Source organism: Phalangium opilio, unplaced genomic scaffold (assembly GCF_054372755.1).
Source record: "Phalangium opilio isolate 3A_F unplaced genomic scaffold, DU_Popi_V2 ptg000055l_1, whole genome shotgun sequence".
NCBI lineage: Eukaryota > Metazoa > Arthropoda > Arachnida > Opiliones > Phalangiidae > Phalangium > Phalangium opilio.
In genome coordinates this window covers 1,142,629-1,148,628 of record NW_028324174.1, presented here as the reverse complement: position 1 = coordinate 1,148,628, position 6,000 = coordinate 1,142,629, and positions in this window count along the sequence as shown.

The window sequence follows — 6,000 nt, the reverse complement described above, 5'->3', positions numbered from 1 at the left end:
GGAGAGGGGTAAGGAGGGTCGCCATAGACGGGGCTGAACATAAGTCACTTATTATGTCAACCGTCGTCTGCAACGAGTTCTGCACCGTTGCATGGTGATTTATGAATACCACCACTTTGAATGAAGTCTTATCAAAATTTTTTTAGTATTTATAAGGTTTTATATTTATCAGTTGTAAGTATTATAGCTTATTCTGAAGATGATAAAAATACTGGTTTTAAATTATGTTAGTTATGTTTATTATTTTTCCATTCAAAAATCATTGGTAGCTCTTACTCGCTACTTGAATCGACAGCTTCAGACTCCCTCATGGATTTGCGTTCCTGATCTATGATCCCATCCAACTCTAATGTCTCCTCCACTGGCTTCTTCTTCGTCGGGGATTTCTTAGGGACAAGGCGCCGGCTCCGTTTTACCCTCGTTGTTTTCCCGACATTCGTAGATTTAGACTGCTCCTTGGATGATGGGGTTGAGGTTTTGATGATTGGTTTAGTTAGAGCGACGGTGGTTTGGGTGGATCTAGATGGTAAGGGTATGTCTCCGGGTGGGTGGTTTAGGGAGGCCTCGAGGGAGGCCTCGAGGGATACGATATCATCGTCCAGTTCACCCTCGATGGGGAATACCAGTTTTTCGATCTGATATTAAAATTCAATGTAAAGCACACCAGAACATACCAACACAATTTTAAGGATATATAGAAAAGTAAATACATACAGTGATATAATCGCTGGCGAAAACTAGATCATTTCGACAGTTGGCGATATTCGGGTGGTAGGGCAAGTGGACCATGATACTACCATTTCCTTCGTCTTCGTAGAAACCAGTGTACCAACTATGGTTTTTCTTCACCCGAATTCATAAATATTTGAAGCTCATCTCCAGACCGGGTCGCCCGGGAATAGGTCCAATGACAGCGCTGTATTTCAATCCGCATAGTGTAGGTTTTTGAGTAGACATCTTGCTTAGGATGGTTGGTATTAATAATGATATTCATAGAGAAATTGTACTTTATATTGTAATGGAAGTTTTAAAAATGCACTCGAGAATGACACATATTTTCAAAAAATCTTTATTTGTAGATTATTTTTCATACAATTTAAAGTACTTGAAAATAATTTCTCACCCAAAAAGAGAGTCTATACGCTTTAAAGAGTGCGCAGTTACCGTTGTTCAAATGATATTTAAGGTTAATTGAATGGTATCCGATAGGGTCGTTAATTTAGGACAACCTAAATCCTCAATATTAAAACTTGCAAACCCAAAAACTCAGTGAAAAAATTCACTTTCTCTAGTCATTTAGATTGACTGTCCCAAATGAAAACACAGCCATCTAAACATTCAGTGGTTATTTGTAGAGTTGTGCCAGCTACTTTTGTTGTTTTTATTATTGGCTGTTTGTGGCAAATATGGCAGATTTTAAATAACATTAACAAATTGGAGGTAAATACTATATATTTGTCCTCATGATGAGGTAACGGATGCGAGAGAAACTCTTCCTCCCTAAAAGCAATGTAAAATTTATAGCATCAGGCTAATCCGAGTATTATCACGATTTAACCTTCAGATTCTGATGCTTCCGTATTCTCCATCTATTGACTACCTCTGCTACTCTGAGTAGGCTCATACGATGAGTCAAAGTTATCATTTACATCCATTGAAGAGCATGTCTGCTCAGTTTCTTGGGATAAAGTTTGAGAACACATATTTTCTAAACACTGAGCACTTTCTTGAGAAACTTCATTCTCCAGTACTGCGTCAAGTTGGACGTATCGAGAAATACCTATTATTTAAGTATTTATTATTTAAAAATTTTCATTTAGAAAAGCTAATGGAAGTGGAATTTTCCCAATCCAGCGACCAGCGACTAGGCTAATCCCGCTCCCACCAACAACGAGGGCGTAGAAAACAGGTTGACCAAAAGCAGTGCTTTACTTGATCATGCTTATGGTGTCGTAACGTCCTCACCAATCAAGATGGCAACAGTTATCATTTCACATAGAAATGTAATACATTAAATTCTATATAAATCGAATTTAGTCAAAATTAAATTTTCGCGTTCTCGATCCTTCTCTCTTTTAATTTTAATTCCACCTCGTTGCTTTTTTTTAAATTCTGTAATAATGTGTATGTTTTTTAAACGCGTCATGGGCGATAAACACATTTGGGTGGGATTTATAAAACTCGTTGCCTAATTGCAAATGATAGTTTTCTGCACCATTGATGGTCCTCGGATTTGTGTTAGGTGTTTCTCTCCCCCCTGTTGTGGTGCCTGGTGGTGGACGAACTCTTGGGGAGGCTCGACGGTGCTGGGGGCTGTAGCTGCTTCGGGTATGCGGACGATGTAGCGATAGTCTTTACCGGGAAGTTCCCGGATACTGTTACCGCGCTTATGAGATCTGCTCTCTCTAGCGTGGGGCAATGGTGTCAGGCGGTTAACCTCACCGTTAATCCTGATAAAACTGTCCTTGTTCCTTTTACGAGGAAGAATACTAAGGATCTGTTCAATGATATCTCTTTCTTTGGCCAGGTCCTGACAAAGTCCTCCGAGGTGAAATACCTGGGGGTGACCTTTGATTGCAGACTCACATGGAAGCCGCATCTTGATCGGTGTATTAAAAAGACCAAGATGCTCTTTTGGAGGACCAGGAGCTCTGTCGGCAAGACTTGGGGCCTCAACCCCAAGGCTGTACACTGGCTCTATACTGGGATCATGAGACCCATACTATCTTACGGGGCACTTGTCTGGTGGACAAGGGTCCGGCTTAAGACGGTGCAGGCTGCCCTGCGCAAGCTTCAAAGGCTTGCCTGCATTGGTGTTACGGGGGCCATGAGATCGACCCCAACTGCTTCCCTGGAGGTGCTCCTTGACATGCTTCCTCTTCATCTCTTCATTGAGGAGGAGGCTGTCATGGGGGCCTACAGGCTCAACATTAGTGGCTGCTGGGTTCCACGACTTTGGGATTACAGCCATACGAAGCTCTTTCGGGAGTACGCCGCACTTGAGCCGTCGCTAACGATGTGCTCTGACAAAACCGTTACCAGTTTTGACTTCACTAAGCCATTCAGCATCCACTTCCCCAGTCGGGCAGAGTGGACTAACCTGCTGCCTCTTGGCACTGAGGGTGAAACTATTTGGTTCACCGATGGTTCCAAGACTGATTCCGGCGCTGGCGCCGGCTATTACTGCCAAACCACAAGGGTCGGCTTTTCTGCTTGCCTGGGCATCTTCGCTAGTGTGTTCCAGGCGGAAATTGCCGCGATCTGTTATTGCGCAGATTACTGTATTAACAAAGGGTACACCGGACGGACTGTGAGCATTTATTCTGACAGTCAGGCCGTCCTGAACGCGCTGAACCAGTGTCAGATTACCTCTCAACTGGTGCGCAGCTGCCTTGATCTGCTAGCGCGGCTGGCATCCTGCAACAGGGTTCTGTTGTTCTGGGTGCCAGGGCATAGCGGATATCATGGCATTGAGCAAGCCGATAGATTTGCGAAAAGGGGTGCGGAGGCCAAGCTCTTGGGGCCGGAGCCGGCCGTCCCCATCCCCTACAGGCACGTCAAACGGTGTCTTCATGACAGGTTGACTGTCATACAAAACCAGCTCTGGCACAACATGGAGGCACAGAGACAGACAAAACTGTTAGTCAATGGTCCCTGCAGGTCTCGTGCCAGAGACCTAATTTCGCTCAGCAGATGGGATATTAGGCTGGCCACTGGTGTTCTGACCGGGCACTGTCGGCTTAATAGGCACTGTCGGCTTAATAGGCACCTGATGGGTTTTGCCGACGACCCTCTCTGTAGGTCGTGTCAGGAGAAGGAAGAAACATCCGCTCACGTACTTTGCGAGTGCGACTGCTTCGCCTCGCTTAGACTAGAATATTTTGATTCACACACTGTGGAGCCCTCAAGGGTCTCCTCTATTACGGTGGAGCGAATTCTTCGCTACGCTGCTGCTGCTACTAGCCTTTTCAAGGCCTGAATACGAGGATGCACAATATGCCTTTGGCATCGGTGCTAGGGCGCGTACCCTCCTCAACATCAATAATAATAATAATAATAATAGGTGTTTCGGCCCATATAATCGGTGGAAAATGTTTAGTTTCTATATAATTTTCTAGTACGTAGTCTGAAAACTCCAAACAATCTGGAGATGGACATATTCCAACAAGTTCTACAAAGATATCGGACACCTCTTCTGGTGGTAAAAACGGAATGCCGAAAAACATTTTAAGCCATTTACCAATATCTGAGTCAGCCTTATTATATTCGTCTCGTAACGTTTTCACACTTTGAATTTTTCGCCACTATGACTGCCAACGATGAAATCTACACCCCTCTTAATTCTAGTGTTTGGGAATATATCTTTCGCTGCTAAGTGGGCGGCTAGCTCAAAGTCGAACATTAAAATCGTCGGTTTAAGGTTAAAACCAAATTCGTGACATATCTGTTTCAGAAACTCGCACATATCTGTATAGCATTTTACCGATTTACCAGGCAGAAAACAAGACACAAGTGGTAAATACACCCCGTTGGTATGACCATGAATAGTATACAGTTGGTAAAAGAATTTAGGGCAGTAAGTAAATGTACCATCACATAAAAGTTCTTGAAACTCGGATATTAAAAATTCAATATTAGATTTGCATGTTACAATAACTATTTGCGATTCTTTGTTTACAAAACAAAACCTTTCGTTGCTAGCTGTTTCAAATGGAATACTTTTCACTGCAACTAAGGCTTCGGGTAAAGATTTTGGTAAAACAGGCAATAAATTTCGGGGCTCCCTATAAATAAAATTTCCCACAGCAGATACATAACTCGCAACTAAGCTGTCTTGATTCCCAGAATGTTTCAGTTCTGTTCTAAATATCTTCAATGGCGTAACACAAATATCACTTAATGCTTCAGTTTTAGATCGATTCCGTATTTCTGGTCGTTGCAAATCATGCTTAGTAAAGCATTCGTGGTTGTGGTCAACTTCGTTTTGAGACACCATTATGGTTTTAGTCTCATCCGTTTTAATGGTGGCGTAACACGTTTTGATATAACATCGCCAAACTATATGGCCTGTTTTCTTGATTTCGCGTACTTTTCTATCTTTGAAGTTTTCTAAAACAAGGGAATCACCTCTCCTATTATTGACAACTATTTCGAAATCCATTAAAATCAAACTGCCAACACTCAGTGATAAGGTATCACATTTAAAAGAATTCTAAAAAATAAAGTGGGACAAAAATTAAATTTAAAAACTTGGCGGAAATAGGCTTTAAGGTATCACATTTAAAAGAATTCTAAAAAAAATAAAGTGAGACTAAAAATTAAATTTAAAAATTTGGCAGAAACAGGCTTTAAAAGTTGAGCGGAAATGGGCTATGGTAAAAAAATGTGGAATAAAATTTCAATGTAAAAAGTGCGCGGAAATGGGCCAAAAAAAGTGTGTGGAATTTGCTATGATTCTCGAAACTTGAGCGGAAATGGGCATCCTTGAAGATCGGGACGAAATATAAAACAAACGCAATTGAAAGATTATTTGTATAATTAGTATCCCATCTAATCATTTAAAAAAACCTTTCATATGTGATAGAACTGATAATTTAACGTGATAATTAAGTTCCTTTTCTATTATAATAGAAAGTGATAATTAAGTTCCTCCTCTATTATAATAGAACGTGATAATTGTGTTCCCTTTCTATTATAATAGAACGTGATGATTAATTTCTTTTGTGATAATTCATGGTCTAAATTAATCAAGATTAAGTTCCTCTAAGCTTAAGTTTCTCTTTATAATTTATGAGAAACATAATTAACGTTAAGTTCGTCTTCTATCATATTTTAATTTGATAAGTGGTAGGCTAGTCTAGACGATGAATTAATTAATAAATAGTTTGTCTTCAATCGAAATTTAATGTGATAATTGATAGGCTAGTTTAGACCATGAATTAATTAGTAAATAAAGTTAAGTTCCTCCTCCATTATAATATCATGTGATAATTAATTAGC